Genomic DNA, 17,816 nt, shown 5'->3' on the forward strand with positions numbered 1-17,816 from the left:
TCCATTACCAAAACTATAGTTTCACTGCCTTGTAACTTGTAATATGGAGGTTTATTAATTATGCTCTAATTTAGGCAGCTTCCTTATTTAAGTAACTTCTAGTATCGTAGAAACTGATTTGTGCCTTAATCATAGAAACTAAGTTTTTTACACCTAGGAATCTGACAAAAACCTGATAGGAATTAGCAGACTGAGATTGAAGTAGTTGAGGAAAGTTTAAGAAAGAGACTCTTTATAAAGGGTTTAAGAGATCCATAGGGGATAATGTGTGCTGCATGGACAGTGTTACTTCAGTCCAGCAGAGCCTGGAGAGAGGGCTTTGTGAAGAGGGCCACCTGACAGATGTGATCAAGTCATCTTTGCTGAAGAGACTCACCCCACCTGTGGCCTTCCTACTGGTGAGGGCACCAGGGGTCAGCCCCCAAACTATCCCACTTTCTCTTCCAGTGTGCTGTACTGATCCCATGGGCCAAAACCAGCTAAAAGGCAGAGGGCAAGGAACCAGTCCATGTCTACTAGAACAGGGTAGAGGGTGAATCTGGAGGGGAAGAGGACACTATCCAGAAGGAGAACCAGGCAGCGCCCTCACTTATTGATGAGGAGATGGCTACTGGTCGCTTTAGAGAACACCACAAGCGTGGCTGATGGGACAGGGTTAGTGACTCACTTAGTCATCTCAAACTCATCTCAGGGTCTTCCTAAGGCAGAAGCAGCTAGAGAAAATGGCAGATGGTTTTACAGATATGCTTTATACTGTGCCCATCCAAGTAGTTGACTTGGGGCTCCATCACGTGGTTAGAGTGGGCCTGGCATACATCTGGCCATGGAGATTGTGGCTGAGGTGGTGTGAGTCTGCTTCAGCAACTCGATGACAGCTTACTGGTCACTGAGGAAGCCGTGGCTCCCCTCAGGATGCAGGTCTGCTGTACAGTTTGGGGAGATGATATTTAAAGGTCACTTTTTCTATAGTACTGGCAGAGGGATGGTTACATATCTTGACCAACTACTTTCCTGAAATGGTTTCTGTTGTCTGCAACTGAAAATCTCAGACAATGAAGACTTTTAAACCCAGTGGTGAGGGGGTTTGCATTCTGTCGGGGGTGTTGACAGAATGTTCTCATCACTTCCAACCTTCACTGCAGAGTTCATTTTGACAACCTCTCAGAATGGAAGAAGTGAAAATTGGAAGTGATTATTCTTTCCATTTATTTCAGCAGTAGATATACTCATTATTTGCAGAAAGAAGTCTAAGCAAATACAATAGGTAACTTACATTATTGCATTCTCTGTGTAAAACAGACAAGTTTTAAAATAAGCACTCCTATGTTCTAGGACTTACAACTCTCTACGGAGTAGTATGCGAGGTTTATCCACTGTTGTTCTTAAAATTATTTGAAGAGTCAGGGAAGCAATTAAAACATGGCCTATATTAACCAGAAAGCATGCTTTTTTTTTTTTTTTTTAAAGTCATTCTTTTGGCATGCCAGTGTACTCCTGCATGCAAATCTAAATTACTATATGCCAATATTTATCTTCAGTGTTCCAGGTTAAATGTTTATATATACAAAATTTTATGAAATAATTCACACTGACAAGGTTTAATTCAGTTTAAACACATACATACACAAAACCAAATGAACAAAGGAAAACGTCTCCAGGTATTTAAAAGGAATCTCTGCATGAGATTAGAAGAATCGGCTTTAAAATGATTGTGAGTCAAAGAGTCTGAGAGGAAAACCTGTCTTCCTACCTGCATTTGCTTTGCGATTCTTCTGTTTCTCACTTTATATTTCCATCTTCAATGGCAGCTGCTGGAACTGCAAGCTCTTTTAGAAAAGAGGATGAATGAACCTCTAAGAAGCCTCTTTTAATGACCTCCAGAGGCAAGTAAACTATCGTCTAAAGTCTCACATTGACTAATTGTTGTAGACATTGCAAATGTATCACAATGTTACTGTATATTCTGTGATTTGGGAGGCTGTGGGAACTGTTCCTACCCCAGTGAGCGGGGCTACTGAGCAGAGTCCACTGCAAAGACCCCTCTGCCTCAGGGCAGAACTTCTCTTCAGAGTAGCATCAGATCTCTCTATAGAAAGAGGGGATTTTTAAAGAAATTGACCTTTTAGGAAATAAAAGTTCAAGGATACGTCTGGAGAAGGGAGCTGACCAGGCACACACCTCGGCCTGGCACTTCTGTGGGCCCATTGTGGAAAGCACAGGTGGGGAGGTCCTTGCTCAGTCACAAGGACTTGTCCCGCTCTGCTTCTGCAATTTGATCCAAGAAACTTGGTAGAAGGAAAAATAAAATTTAGACATAGATAACAATTTGGAAGGTCTTAAAGATTTGTGTGTCCCCTTACAGGGATTGTTAGAATCACCTCCAGAGGTAAACCCCACCCCCAGAGTTTCTGACGAAGTAAATCTGGGTGGGGGTCTAAAGTGCTCATTTCTAACAAGTTCTAGGTGATTCTGATGCTGTTATTGTGGGCATTCAACTTTGAAAATCAAAATAATAAATAAGTGGACTTGGTGCCGGAAGATGGAGAGACATCCTCATCAAATTGGAGGAATTATTTGGTGGTTGGGTTAGAAGTAGTGACAGGGACAATGAAATATTAACTAGAACAAATTCTACCAATAAAAATGAAAAGTAACCCAAATAGCATCCTACTGAGAGCAAGGAAAAGTTACCAAAAAATGAAATTTCTCCCTTGCTTGGAGAATCACTGTATTTTTGTTTCCCCAAACCATTTCTAAACTAGAAAGGAGGTAAGCATAGTTATTATTATGGTTACTTAATTAAAAAATGTTTTTGAGCACATCCATCCTAGTGACTCTGCCAGGTAATGAGAACACAGAATAAAACCCCACCCCTCTCTCCACGGAGACCAGTCAATTATATGCCTTGTGCACTGTAGCATTCCTCACAGCCTTGGTTAAGGACCCTGTGCATCCTGAACACTCAACACATATCTGTTAAGCAAACGCTACTTTCACTAACAGGTCAGCACTAGGAACATAAGCTGCTGACCCCTCTGTTTTCTGAACCCTGACCAAGGCACCGGACTCTGTTTTAATTCTCATAATCACCACATAATTTTGTAATTCCAATTATAACAAGGGGACCCTGAGCTTTATGAAATGAAGCGACTTGCCCCAGATTTGCAGCCAGAAAGTGACAAAGCTGGAATTTGAGCCTTGATCTGTATGACTTCAAAGTCCTCCTAACCTCAGTTACGCTGTCTCCGAGGTGATAGAAGACGTTTTTCCTTATTTTGTCAAGCATGCATTCCTGTGATCTTCACTCTAGGAATGCATTTAAGAAATAAACATTTTTATATTTCTTCTTCACTTTTTTCAACCATTTGCCACAGAGGACAAATATCACTTACATTCTAATAAGCTATCTCAATATGCTATTCTAAGTAATAATAAGAACTGGTAGTTAATATGTTTTAGTCAAGGTGTTAAATGTGGTACCTCATTTTATTTTCTAGAAGAAACCCTATACATATTATTTTTACTGCCACTTCACTAGTGAGAAATTAGAGTTGGAGATTTAAGTTACTTTTTTTACAGTCACAGAACTAATAAGTAGCAAATCTGAAATATGAGCCATTTTTTCCTAATTTTACAATTCCCACCAAACACCACTATTTTACACTTCCTCTCTTCCATTCTGACTTGCTTCTAAACAATCTTCCTTTAAAGTACATATTATGGGCTTTCTTCTTCATGTGCCTTTCTATTTAAGGAAACTTGATTGATTAGCATCCAAAGGAACCATAGGCATTGATCCAGGAGTACAGGTAGCCACTCAAATGATGTTTTAGAACTTGTCTTACCACCATATTCAAGATGTGGTGCATTTTTGTAAGGGTCGATCAACAGATAATTCCTGTATTTAGCATATGGAACTGGCAAAATTAATATAGGGTCAATAAAATCAAAATCAATGTGGTTCCAAAAAGAAAACTGAAAAGACAGAATTTGATAAGCATTTTCCTTTTCCTTTATTAAGCATTTTCTTGGAACATAGCATAGCATGTAAAAGAATTATGGGGGGCAAGTGTGCATTTAATATATATCAACATATCTATATATTTAGACAGATGCATCAATGTTAGTAGGTAGATGTGTTTATAAAGCAAGAATAAGAAATTATAAGTAAACAGAATTGATCATTATTACTGGAAGGGTCAGATATCATGTCTATCATTCTGAAGGGGTAAAATAAAATGTAATTTTCTATTGTGGATGGAGATTTCATTAAAGAAGGATGCATATTAAACAAATTGTTTAAAAATTTGTTTGTCATCTGTTTTTTTCCTCTAGAATGACTCTTTGCACTATGGCAGGATGCACACAGAGCCTCTGCCAGGCTCGGTATCATGTCTGAATGTCAATTTCCCGCCATACTTGAGCCTGTCGCTCCCGCTCTTGCCCTTGGCAAGAGGCTCCAGATATCCTTGTGCTTCCTTCCTTAAACAAGCCAAGATGTTCCTGAAACCTCCACTTGCAGATCCTTTTGTCTAGGACTCCTCATTTAGGTCTGAGCTCACAGGTTCTGTTCCAGAATGTCCCTTTCATTTGTTCATTAGTTATAATTTATACAGTGCAAAAGGGTACCATTTTGTGTACAGTCCTATGAGTTCTGACAAATGCATAAAGCTATGCAGCCATGACAATGAAGATAAAGAGCAGTTCCATCACCCACAGAAGTTTCTTGGGTCCCTCTGTGGTCAAACTCATCTCCCACTTTATGCCCCCAGGGAGCAGATAATCTGTTTTTTTTTTTTTCTTCTTGATTTAGAATGTAATATACAAGGCATCTATCTTATAATGTGTGGCCTTTTGAGTTTCAACTGAGTACCCATTTTTTGCTACTTGTATACAATGCTGACCTCCAATTCACTCTCTGGCCTTTGCTACTTCATTTACTATTCTCCAAAAGTATTACTTTAGGCTCATGTGTTAACCATTTATTATCCTTACTCTGAGCTGCAGCAGCTAGCACATATGTTTATGCAAATTAGAAACTTTTTCAGTTTTGCCCACAATTCAGGTATGAAAAGAAAAGCTAGTCTACAAAGACATTTTGAAAGTGAAAGATTAATGGAAGTCTTCAGTCCACCAAGTGGGAAGCTAAACATTCAATGAGACAATTTAAGTGTGGGCATTTTATATCTTAAATTATAAAAACAATGCAAAAGAAGGTTACTTCTACACTATTTAAAATTTATTTTTATGACTATTTAGTTGTATAGAATATAAGTTATCGATAGTTAAAAACAAAGAAAAATTAAAATTATGTTTTACCCTGTCAGTACTTCTGTGCAAAGCAGATTTCTATACATTAGAGATCAGAGAGAAATATTTATAAATACAGATGAATGAAATACAATAGATATTTACAAACTATGATATATATTTCAATTTTGAAACACTAATTGTGATATTGATTTAAATATGAATAACTGAATATGTTATAAAGGAAGTAGACGGCATATGACATATCAGCAGTAAGTAGAGTTTTAATATAAAGAGTACATTCACTCTAAAGCCAAACTTACTTTAAAGTATAATAAAAGGTATTGTCAGGAAAATAGCATGATATAAAAATAGATAGACCAATGGAACAGATCCAGGATCCAGAAACAATCCACATATTTATAGTCAACTGCATGTTTACAAAACCACAATAGGAAAAGAATTGTCTTTACAATAAATTAATCATATCTACATATGGAAGAATGAAACTGGGCTCTTATTTCTTACCAGTTACAAAAATCAACTCAAAATAGATTTAAAACATGAATGTAAAATCCCCAAACTATGAAATTATCAGAAGAAAACAGGGAAATATATCTATGACTTTGCCCTGGGAAATGATTTTTTGGATATGTCTCTAAAAGCTTGGACCAAAAATCAAAAAACAAATATAGACAAATGGGATTACATCACACTACAACACTTTCACACAGAAAAGTATATAATCATGAACAAAGTGAAAAGATGACCTACAAAATGGAAAAATATTTGCAAAATATATATCAGATAAGGTACTAATGTCCAAAATATTTAAGGAACTTAACTAAATAGCAAGAAAACAAATTACTTGATTAGGAAATGAGCAAAGGGCCTGAATCTATTCCATTCTTGAGATAGAGCTTTTCTGTCTCAAAAGAAGAAGATATATAAATGGCCAACAGGCATCTGAAAAAATATTAACCACTAATCAGTGAAATGTAAATTACAACCATAATGGCATAACACTTCACAGCTGTTAGAATAGCTATTCTCCAAAAGACAAAAGACAGCAGGTTCTGGTCAGGGTGCAGAGATAAGAGAACACTTGCACAAATTTGGTGGGAATAAAAATTATGCTTTTATGGAAAACAATATGGGGGTTCCTTAAAACATTAAAAATACAACTCTCAAGTGACCCGGAATCCAACTACTGGGTGTCTATCAAAGCAAATGAAAGCAGTACACAAAAAGGGACATCTGTACTCCATGTTCATTGCAGCATTATCCACCCTAGCCAAGAAATCGAAGAAGCTAAATGTCCCTCAACTGAAGAACAGATAAAGAAACTGGGGTACGTATACACAGTAGAATACTACTTGACCATGAAAAAGAATGAAATCCTCTCACTTGCAACAAGATGGCTAGAACATGTTTAAGTGAAATGAGCCAGGCTCAGAAAAATAAGTACTACATGATGTCATTCATAGGTGGAACATAAATAAGCTGATCTCATAGAAATTGAGAGTAGTAGTTAGAAGGAGCGGGGAGAGAAGAAAGGAGCTGTGGGGAGGGGTATGCCAATGGGTGCTAAGTTACTGACAGGAGGAAGAAGTTCTGGGGTGCTATGCACAGTAGGGTGACTGCAGATAACTCTAATGTACTGTGTGTTTCAAAAGGATAGCAGAAAGGAGTTAGGAAATTATAACCATAAAGAAATGATAAACATTTAAGGCCATAAATATGTTAGATCTGATTTAAACATAAAAAATGAACACATGTGATACCACATTAATAGGTACAACTTTTATGTTTCAGTAAATTAAAATTGAAAGTATAGAAATAGGATTGTTCTTTGAAGTTTAATGTGACGTTAAAAAAAATCAAACATGGTCTTAGCACTGAAGTAATTTAATTATAATTTGATGTTACCTGTGGGATGTTACCTGGGATAGTCCCATGATATAAATTCAAAGCAAAGTATCACCAGGAGACCCTGATAAACTTTTATTACTTCAGCGCTAATACAGCATTTCAACAAAAATTATTATATTAACTTCTGTTTTTGCTTATTATGGACATTGCACTCTTGGGTGGGATCTATAAATGTTGATCTGGTAGAAATTGTGCGTAGAGTGGTAGTTACTAGAAGTTAGGAGGAGAAGAGAAGGAGGACTGGGGGAAGGTCAGTCAGTGTGGCAGCTAATGTAATTCCACACCCATAATTGTCACTTAGTAGATGTGTGACACACACCGCCATAGGACATTATTAGTATGTGTGTTTGAGGGAAAAAAAATGAAACTTGTTTAACTCAACAGAAGAAGAAGCAATAGAATTACATTTTCAAAAAGTATTAGAGATTCATCTATTTTTAATACTTTGGAAGCACCTGTCAGCAAGAACATCTGCATCCTAATAGTCTATTTTAAGAAAATTTAAATCATCCTTATGCTGACAAATATAGCCATATCCCAAATATGTGCATCTCAAAAAATCTAATACATATTCAATGACTCATTAAAATCAAACATTTAAAAACATCATGATTCAGGACCCAATACATATTTTTAAAATAACATCATTTCTTAATGAAAGGATTGTATACTGTACCATATGCAAATATTTATCTCATTTAATAATGATGATCACTATAAAAATACCTCTTAATTGAAGGAAAGAAATCATTATACCATGCAATTCAGCACAATTATTTATTTCTCTCTATGAAATTCAATGTGGTTTGAGATACTTGAAAATTACCATATATTACATGTGTAATAGTGATTGTGCTCTTGAAGATTGTAAACCAAGTTTAAATGTTTTTAGGAAATGTTAAAAGTTTTCGTTCCCCTAAAATAGTAACACCCATGCATTCATCCTCCATGGCCCATGGGGTCTCTAGGCTTCAGAAAGAGGGCAAATGACAAGTAGAAAGGAGAGTCCTTTATCAGTCACATTTGATTTCTGTGAGGCCCTGCGTGAGAAAGACCTGGAAAGCTAGTTTTTATGAAAGTTAAAAATAGTTTCTCGATTCCACAGCTCCCTTTAAAAATCAAGAGCTAGACATGGCCATCTGTGATCAAAGAATTTTATTCTAAACCTTGGCTATAACAAACCCAGGACAGGATGAAAGAGAAAGTTCTTTCGAATAGGAAGAGAAAGTGGGAACAACTCCATATCAAGAGCAACTGGAGATAAGGAGATGTGAATATGGAAGGGTCCTCAGTCCCCAGGAAGCAGATCCCCAGCTGCCTGCTATTTAGGAAATTGCCTCAGGAGAAGGTGAAATCACAAAAATCTAGGAGAAATCTCTACTCCTTTACCAGGAGTGATTCCTTTCTCTCCCTTCCAGGAAAGTTTTGGCAGGGGATGTTTTTGTCACATGTATGTGTATGCGTGAGGCGGGTGCACTAGTTACCTGGCATCTAATAAATAGAAGCTAGGGCTGCTGCTTAGCCATCCACTTGGGGAGGACAATCCTCCACTGTTGTACCAAAATGCCAGAAGGTGCCAAATTTGAGTAATAGTGATTGAGTGTCCTGCTTCGTTGTCACATCCAGCGTGGGGCCGTAGGGTTAGGGTTATTTTCTAAATAGATTAGCTTGAGATTTTATGCTTGGTTCCCTTCTGTCTGCTCATATACAGTGATTCCAGATTTGGGTGGGCATCCACATTTGTAATCAGTGTACAAAAGTCCAAGGTCAGCAGTAAGAGTTGAGGCCCTTGCTCAAAAGATGAATTATTCTTTTTGGTGGTTTGAGTGTTTACTCAGTAAGTACCTGCCATGTCTCTTCATGAAGGGTGCAATATATAAAACCGATGTAATCGGTGTGTCAATCGCAGAGATAAGAGTATCAGATGCGTTGCTATCCCGTAGAGGGTCTTCAGGGATATTCTGTCTGAACAGGTGACATGTCTAGAGGTTTACAGAGAGCAAACAGAAGGTATACACTTCCTGAGCAGAGACAAACGCTTTATTCGATTGAGGACAAGTCAGTGAATGCAGCAGAGTAAATTAGAGGGAGGGTGGCCTCAGATCCTGCTTACAGATGAAATCACGGGGGAACTCCAGGCTGTTGGAACGATTGGGGTTGTTTTAGTAAGCCACATGGGAAGCTGTAAGTTTCTGTGCGCTCAAGCGGCATGAACTAATTTAAATGACTCTTTTACCTGATGTTCAGGAGGATGGGGAGAAGATGCAACTAGACCAGGGGGTTGGTACAGCAGAATCTGGATGAATTCTGTAATTTTGCATGAATAAAGAAACCAAGTTCTCATTAACTAAAACAGGGCAGACTGGGAAGGAACAGATTTCAGATGTCTTTGGTTTGGTTGGGGGGCCGGAAATTTTGTTTTTAGCATATTAAGTTTGATAACTTTATTTACATCCAAATAGAATTATTGGCTGACTGCATCTGGAGTTCAGGGGAGAGATCTAGACTGGAGTTACAAATTTGAGAGTTTTCAACACATTGATGATATTTACAGCTGTTAAGTGGGTGATATCACCTAGGGCTTTGATTCTCAAACTACTTGTGATGAAAACACAGAATTGTTTTCAATTTGATGGGCCAACATTTGACCACGCTGTGTATGGCCAGTGCATAATCTACATAATTAAGGTTGGCCTCACCCAAAGTGGACTACGCCTTTTCTGATGGCACAGAGTATGGGTCATGGTCTTTGATGTTGCTGCAATGTGACATCAAGAGAAATGTTTCCTAACTCTTAATTCTAGTATCATTAGCTATCTCACTATATACAGGTAGAAATCAGGGGATTGTCCAAAGGGAGTCTAAGTGCCATTTTGAATAGCACTGTTAGGGAGTCAGTGCAGCTCAAGGGGGCACAGTGACACCACTCCTGGTGCATAGTGCTTCACTATGTCATGACGGGCAGGAGAAACCACATCAATGATGATCCACCTAAACAGGCAGGGGTGTCCTTCATGGTCCTGAGGTTGATGGCTGCCCCAGGCTCAGCCACCTTATTGGTGAAGGGAACAGAGTGAGAAGCACCTGATGAGTAGGAGTTAACCTAAGTGATACTGTTATAAACCAGTAGAGACCAAGTTAACTCTCACTGGCCATTTTAAATCATCTCTGCCATTAGTGGAAATGGGAGCTTCCAAGGGAAATTAGCTCATATGAAGAAAAAGTGAAGAAACTCGGAGGTCTGTGTTCCACATGTGATGGTAGCATGTGAATCTCCACACCACACTCTGATTGTGGACTCCTTCTACTACTTCAACATTTAAGATTAAATTATGGCAGAGAGTTGCCCTACCTATTTTCCTACTGTAGCAGAACTCTGTTCCAATTGATTTTGTCCCATGTGGCATATAAGTTCTAGTTATTTTAAGTACCAAAAGACATATATTTTACTGTAATATAGCTTCTTTGAAACATGGAAGAAGAAACAATGTACATTTCCAAAAAAATGCCATCCTCTTGAGATTCAGAAGATAAATTAGAAATTATAAACTAGAAAGATTCAACCAATGAGGCATTTCAGGAGAGTGTGTGATGGAAGCAGCCGTCCACATGGCCTGCCTCCCCCTGCTAGCCCCATGCTCAGGGGACAGCTTTCTATTGGACTTAGCATCTAAAGTTGGTGGTAGTCACCAGCATAATTCAGCTAATGTGAATTTATCTGCATTTCCTTTGCTTTCCATTTATCTACCTACTGACACTTTCATACACGAAGTGGGAATTTAGCCACATAAACCACACTTTTAATTTCTTGCTCCTATTCCCAGTCTGCACAAATACATTTCTTCTTTTGGTTACCTTTAATAACCTTGACTAGCCTGCTTAAACCTTCATTCTTCTCAACCTCACTATCTCTTGACTTTTCTCCTGACAAGAATTTCCACCTATTCCTCCATCTTTTCTTCCCTCCTATCACGTTCTGCTTGCTGACATCCATATTTTACATTCCTCTGTAGGCATGGCCTTGGCCATAGTCAACTCCAAACATTTAAAATCAGTAGAGTTGATATGTCCGTGAATTTACATTTCATTCTTTTTATTTTATTTGTTATTTATCTTCTCTAGGGAATATCAATGCCACAAGGCAAGGATTTTGTTCTTTTGCATGTTCTGTCTTGCTGCATCCCCAAAGACTTGGAACTCGAATGGGAATTAGTAGGATTCAATAGACATTTTAAACAAATATATTTTCTTTGTAATCATATGCTTTTTAGTATATGATTAGGTAAATATGATTCATAACCTCCATTTTCTTATGTAATGCAGCATATTTTGAGTCCCAGAAAATATTCAAGGATATATGCCAAATTACATACATACATACATACCTTTATACATAAAGGTTTATAATTTAGCAAATGTTGGCTAATATGATATATACAAAGGTATAAAATGCTGAGGAAAGGGAAAATGGTTTGGAAATAGTCGACTAAGAAGATCCATGTGTATGGGAGGAAATAATTTGAGGTTATTCATTCAATCAGATTATAGAATTGCCTGGAATGCAAATGGATTCTGGAGAAAGAAAAAGTGAAAAGTAGATCATGCATGGGAAAAAAAAAAAAAAACCTTAAAAGCCTCAAGGAGCAACAAATATATTCCCCCAGAGTTCACATAATTAAAAGTAGAAGAATAAATAATTAAATGTTTCCAAAACAACTGTTTTTAAAACCCTGAGGTTTTCTCAACATCTAAGACAACTGCTTGCCTGTCGGTCTCTTAGTTTTCAATATCCAATCCCGGGAAGCTCTGACATTTTACTTTGAATTGTAATACACTTATTGAATATTTACTTTAAAATTTTCCTATTATGAATTCCATAGAGGATTTGTAACAGAGATACAATTTTAGAAAGCACTTTTGTTTCTTTCATTTCCTTTGGCTTTTATTTTGCTGTTTTAAGTCAGATTTCATTTTCTAGAACATATATTGCATGTTCCATTATCCACAATACTGATAAACTCTAATGCTATTCAATTTTCTCCCTGTGTACTCATCCATGTATTAAGAATATCTAAGAAATTATACATAAAGCTATTTTTAATTGCTTTTGCTGTTTTTTTTTGAGATGAGATTATGAGTATGTATAGTTTATTCTTAGCAAACATCTGGAAAGAATTTTTTATTGTTTTCTATGGAAATATAAAACTCATGTGCATATGGATTTTACTGAGCAGTGATTGCTAAGGCTTCAATGAATTAAGCACAACAGAGAATTATTTTCTCTGTATTATTGCTCTGCTTATAGTTTGACAAATAGCTGGAGTTTGCACTACATAAATTTTCCTACCCCTTAGTTTGGTAGTTTTTAGAAAGTTTCTTGTTCTACCAAAGTGTTGACACCCCCCCCAGGTCCAATGATAAAGAAACTTTAATAATGTTATTATTACTATATTATTAATCAGAATAGCATTTATTGATTTCTATATTCCCTGAAACATAGTTTTAAAATGTAAAACAAAGCACTTTATTATGAGAGTAGAGAATGAACTTGTTCATTGACTAATAAACTAACATTTAAGACCTGTCTACTAGGAATGGGAATCATGGCCAACACTAGAAGAATAAGTCTAGATTCCCAAGAGACTCAGCACAGCTAGGAGATCATATGAGGGGGTGAACTGGGGATTGGGACATGCTGGGCTGCCAGTCTGCACAGAGCACTCTGCCAGTTCCCACTGGTTCAGGGAAAGCAGAGAGGCTCCCAGACATCTGGGAAGTGTGGGGTGATGAGACTGGACAGACAGGCCTGAGCTTGATTGGATGAGACCTATCAGTTCATCGAAGAAACGTGGATTATGTCCTAGCAAAGACTAGGGGGGAGGGGGCTGGGGATTATGGTGCAGATGAGGACTGGTAGATCGTTCCAGAAATGGATTTCCATTTTGGAAAGTTTTCTAAAGATACACTGACTTGCTGATGGTAAGGACTCAAAGCAGGAAGTCTACTTAGGAATTACTCAACTAATTTGAGTTAGACCATCAAAGGTTTCAAAGTGCAACACAAAGATAAAGAACATTAGATCTACCATAGAGATGTTCCGATGACAGAACTGGTGACAGAATTTGGTGACTGAGTGTGTTGCGTGGCTACACTGGAAAATATACTGATCAACAAGCTCCTGACTGCACCGTTAGTAAACCTCCTTTCTCAGTTTTGAGAAGCCATTCAAGCCTTATTAAACAAGTGGTACTGAAATGACAGTTTGAATTAATTATGTATTAGTGAAAATGACTGTTAGTAAATATGAATGTAATTGCTTTTAATTGGTTGAGAGAAAACTTAAAGTAGATTCTAACTAGTCTGTTTCTTTAACCTCCCATCCTCGCCCCTTGGCAGGCACAGGTATCTTCAAAGGATTAAATTCTGGTTAATGTCCCAAAGCTGCCACAAAGGGGACCTTGCTCACATGCTGATGCACTGCCTCACAGAGGTGGGTGCAGAGAACCTGCGACAGGTGCTTGATTCTGACCACCATCGCCTGCTGCTGTCTGCTGCTAAGGTAACTGGGTCCTCCTGATGTCAGGGGATGCATACTACTGAGACAGAACGAAGACAGAGGAAAACTGTCACCTGTGGACCTGCCCTACTCCTTAGCTTTCCTGATCTGTTTTCTCTTCTGTCAACCTGTCCATCTGGAGCTGGGATGAGGTTCTAGGCAGTTCTGTAGGGAGAGCTGAACTCAGCTATGACCTATTGTGCTTTCTCTCCATCATTCACTTTATATTATTGGAGGTGTTTAGGTAAAAATAAACCCAAATGTTGGAATGAAATCCCATGAGCACATTGAAAAAAACAGTCATCAGTTACAAGTTCCATATAGGACAGGAAGAGGGAGAGGTCCTGAGGGTGCCTCTGGATTCCTGGCTTAAACGACTGGATATCCTACATCTATATGTTCAGTCGAGAGTGGGAACAGGTTTAGGGGTCTAGTCTAAGGCCATGACAGAAATGTGAGGTGGGGGCTGGGGCCACTGAGGTTGAGAATCTAGTAGAAAATGTCATCACTGATGGGTACTAGGAGCAGAGACAGATTTGTAAAAGAAAAGTCTGACTCTCCAAAAAATTTCCAGAGCAGAAGTATTTCCTAAACAACCAAGAAAACACAAATCTATATCCTGAGCAAAAATAAATGTATGAAATTCAGTTTTTGCAGGCAAGCTATCTGCCTGCTGGGCTCTGCCACAGAAATACCCTCCTGGTGGCTCTGTAGCCTCATAAACCACAAACAGAACTCTGTTCGACCAAGAGTTTTAAATTATTTTTAATTACTGCCAGTATTTTAAAGTTATGGCTTTTCACAATAAAATTCCGATATTGGGATTCTCCTGGAGCATAAGCTCTAGGTTCACACATGGCCCACCTCCTTGGTTTCCCCAATTTTCTTTTGATGTGTGTTGGGATGTGAGTTTGAGACCCTCAACTTAAGCATTAAGAAGTGTCAGAAAATTATGTGGAATTTAAAAATACATAAAATAGGTTGCAGATTATTATCTGTACAATGCTGGTCTTGATTATCTACCTCCTGTTACCTTTTACCTGTGGGGTGGCCATACGGTGACTTATAGATTTTTGTGTAGTTAAGATATTCTTATAAAATGAGGTTATTTACATTGAACATGACATTGATTTCTATTCAGAGGAACAGATGGCCAGAACATTTCTGACTTATTTCTACATCAGACATTACCCAGTATTGTATCCAACTCAAAAACATTATCCTGACATCCATTTATCAAATGCTTTTTACTTAACTCCTTAGATGCAATTTAGTTCAATTTTACTATCTTATGTTGAAACTTCCCTCATCAGAAAATAACTTAAATAAAATCTTTGACTCATGTTTATTTTATATTTGCCTAGAAGTCATAATTTTACCTTATTAAAATTATACTGTAACAGAAGAAAAGAAACTAAATCAATGAACTCATTTGTCAGAGTTGCTTAAGTTTTTTTTTTTTTTTAATTACACTTTGGTGGGGTTTAATTTTATTCTACCCGAGGTTGCTTGGTTTGTCAATCCATCAAAAATTGCATTGATTATATTGCATGAAGACACAGTGAAGCCTTTAAGAGTTCAGAGTATTGTGACTGAGAAATATGTCAAATATTGTTATGCAGAGTTACATGTCACGGGGCATTTTCGAAAATGAAGAAAATCACGTGATCAGACAGAGTGTAGGGGAGGTGTGGGGAGGCCTCCTAGAAGAGACGATGAAGATGGGCAGGCAAGAGCAAGGAGCAGCACTGCCCGTGAGGGCAGAGGGGACGATAGGAGTGTCCCTTTGTGTACTGTCCTATTTAGAGGAACCCGAGAGGGAGGAGGTTTTTATGCTGGATATGTAAATCAATGACTCCACAGCCTAGTGTGATTCTGCCCCCTTGGCTCGCACTCTGAATCTTATTTTTTTTTTTTTTTCTTAGACCTAAAGTTGTCTAAATTTGTGGCATTTTAGGTAATGTTTAGTCCAAATAAATCACCTTAAATCGAGAGAATAATTCAGTTTCTGAAGGACTCAGACTGGCCATCCTGGTCTTCCTGGGATTTCTGAGCAGTTATCCATGTTAAAGAACAGCTACCTCGAGCACCAAAATACCCCAAAATCATTACCGTGATTCCCTGGAAACTTAGGACACAGAGGATGTTGCTGAGGTCATACATGATCCAGAAGGGCAGCGGAGGTTCTTGGAGATGGGGATTGAATGGTACTTGGGGTGGGGAGTGAGCTCCCAGGTCCTCTCAGTTCCTGCAGTCACTAGCTATTGTCTTTGTTGAAAAATCATCACCAAATATTTCCCGAACCTAATTTTAAAGGATAGCCAAAATATTCCTCTCCTAAGTGTCCACCACCTCAGTTTCTCAGAAGTGAGGTGTCACCCCAGAAATCTCCCTACTTCTTCCACTGGAGCTTCTTCCTAGGCACTCAGAGGGTTGTTAGCTGATGGAACCTGGTATGTTAATCCCCAGCACAACTGACCCCTGAAGGTAGAAAGGCAAGATGGTAGGAACAGTAGCCAAATAATTATTCCTGGAAAGTCACAATAAGGAGATGCAGTATTCCTGACTGTGCAGGCTGCCCATCTAGCTTTCAAGTATTCAGCCATTATTCACCAGGTTTCTCAGACAGGAAGCTCAGCACAACAGCGGTCATCTACCCTGCCCGCCTGGGACAGCCCTTCCCTTAACCTGTATGTGCTTCTGCTCCAGGACAGAGAATGTGTTTTCCCCTGAGAAACAATCATTTAATGACTGTATTTTCTAATTCTCCTTCTTCAGCATTACATTATTTATTTTTTCTGGAAGAACTTTGTCAATCAAATCTATAAAGTCCAGAAACTCTGAATTAAGTAAACTAAAAAGATGTCTCGATTTTAATTATTTTAAAAAGCATGTTCATTATAAACCAGCCTTCATAGAAGTAACTGAGGGAGAAAAATATTGTTTGTATCTTTCAGCACAGAAGTAATGAACAATGCAGGAGATATAAACAAATACATTCATGTTAGCCTGAAAATATATATGCTACAAAATACCATGTGTATAAAACATTTTATAAAACAACACATATTTTCCCTATCAACTTCTATCCCTGTGATCTACCTTGATTTTTCCTATAACTCTCTTTTTAGTGTTTCACAAAACCTTAGTTTTCTTTCTGCATGAAGAGTTCAAAATCAAGTCTGAATTCTCAAGAAGATTATATTCAGAAGTTGATACTTGGAATACTTTTGTAAATAGTCACTTTATTGACTAAAGTTGTGTAGTTTAAATATTTAAAAAAATTAAATCACAAAAGGAAATCTAGAGTATACATCCTAGCTTCTTGGGTGGCAAGAAATTTGATAAACAGTTGGTAAATATCTGGAGACTGAATAGGCAGTCACTAAAACCAGTTATATTTTCTCATCTCTTTTCCTTTAACTTGAGACAATAATAATATCATAATGAATGAAATGCATCTACAAATGCCTTGCCACTCTTTCCATTGAGGAGTCCACCCGCTGCTTCTTTAAACCAGGTGGACTCTATGACTAGTTTGATCACTGGACTTACAGGGAAGTAATACTGTACTATTTTCTTGCTCCCATCTTTAAAAAATTGATAGCATTTAATTTCTGTATCATGGAAAATTTATAACTGGAACCAGGCATAAAACTGCCAAAGTCCCAGTGACCTGTGGAGAAGCCCCTGTGAAGAGGACCTGAGGCCCCAGCTGAGCACTCAGGGAGGCCAGTATGGACTTGCCAGCTGTGGGAGGGAACCATCTTGGAAGGTATTCCTATTGTATTCTTCCTAGGCAATCAGAGGGTTGTTAGCTGATGGAACCTGGTATATTAATCCCCAGCACAACCAGCCACTCTGGCTCATGCCACATGATGCAGAAATGAGCTGTTGCCACCAACTGTGTCCAACTTGTAAGTTCATGAGTAAAATGAATATTGTAGTTGTTTGAAGCTACTAAATTTCAGGATGGTTCATTATGGAACAATAAATAAGTGGAAATCTTTTTTTTTTATTATTTATTTTTATTTATTCATTTTTTTATTATTCTTGGCTTGATGTCATTGCAATGACT

General features: G+C 37.9%; 1 protein-coding gene across 2 annotated transcripts in view; it reads right to left on the reverse strand.

Annotated features, from left to right (window-relative positions):
* CNTNAP2 (contactin associated protein 2) overlaps positions 1-17,816 on the reverse strand; it is a 2,020,421-nt gene that overhangs the window by 1,322,217 nt on the left and 680,388 nt on the right. The window lies entirely within an intron of this gene.

This window comes from Sciurus vulgaris (assembly GCF_902686455.1).
Source record: "Sciurus vulgaris genome assembly, chromosome: 8".
Classification (NCBI taxonomy): domain Eukaryota; kingdom Metazoa; phylum Chordata; class Mammalia; order Rodentia; family Sciuridae; genus Sciurus; species Sciurus vulgaris.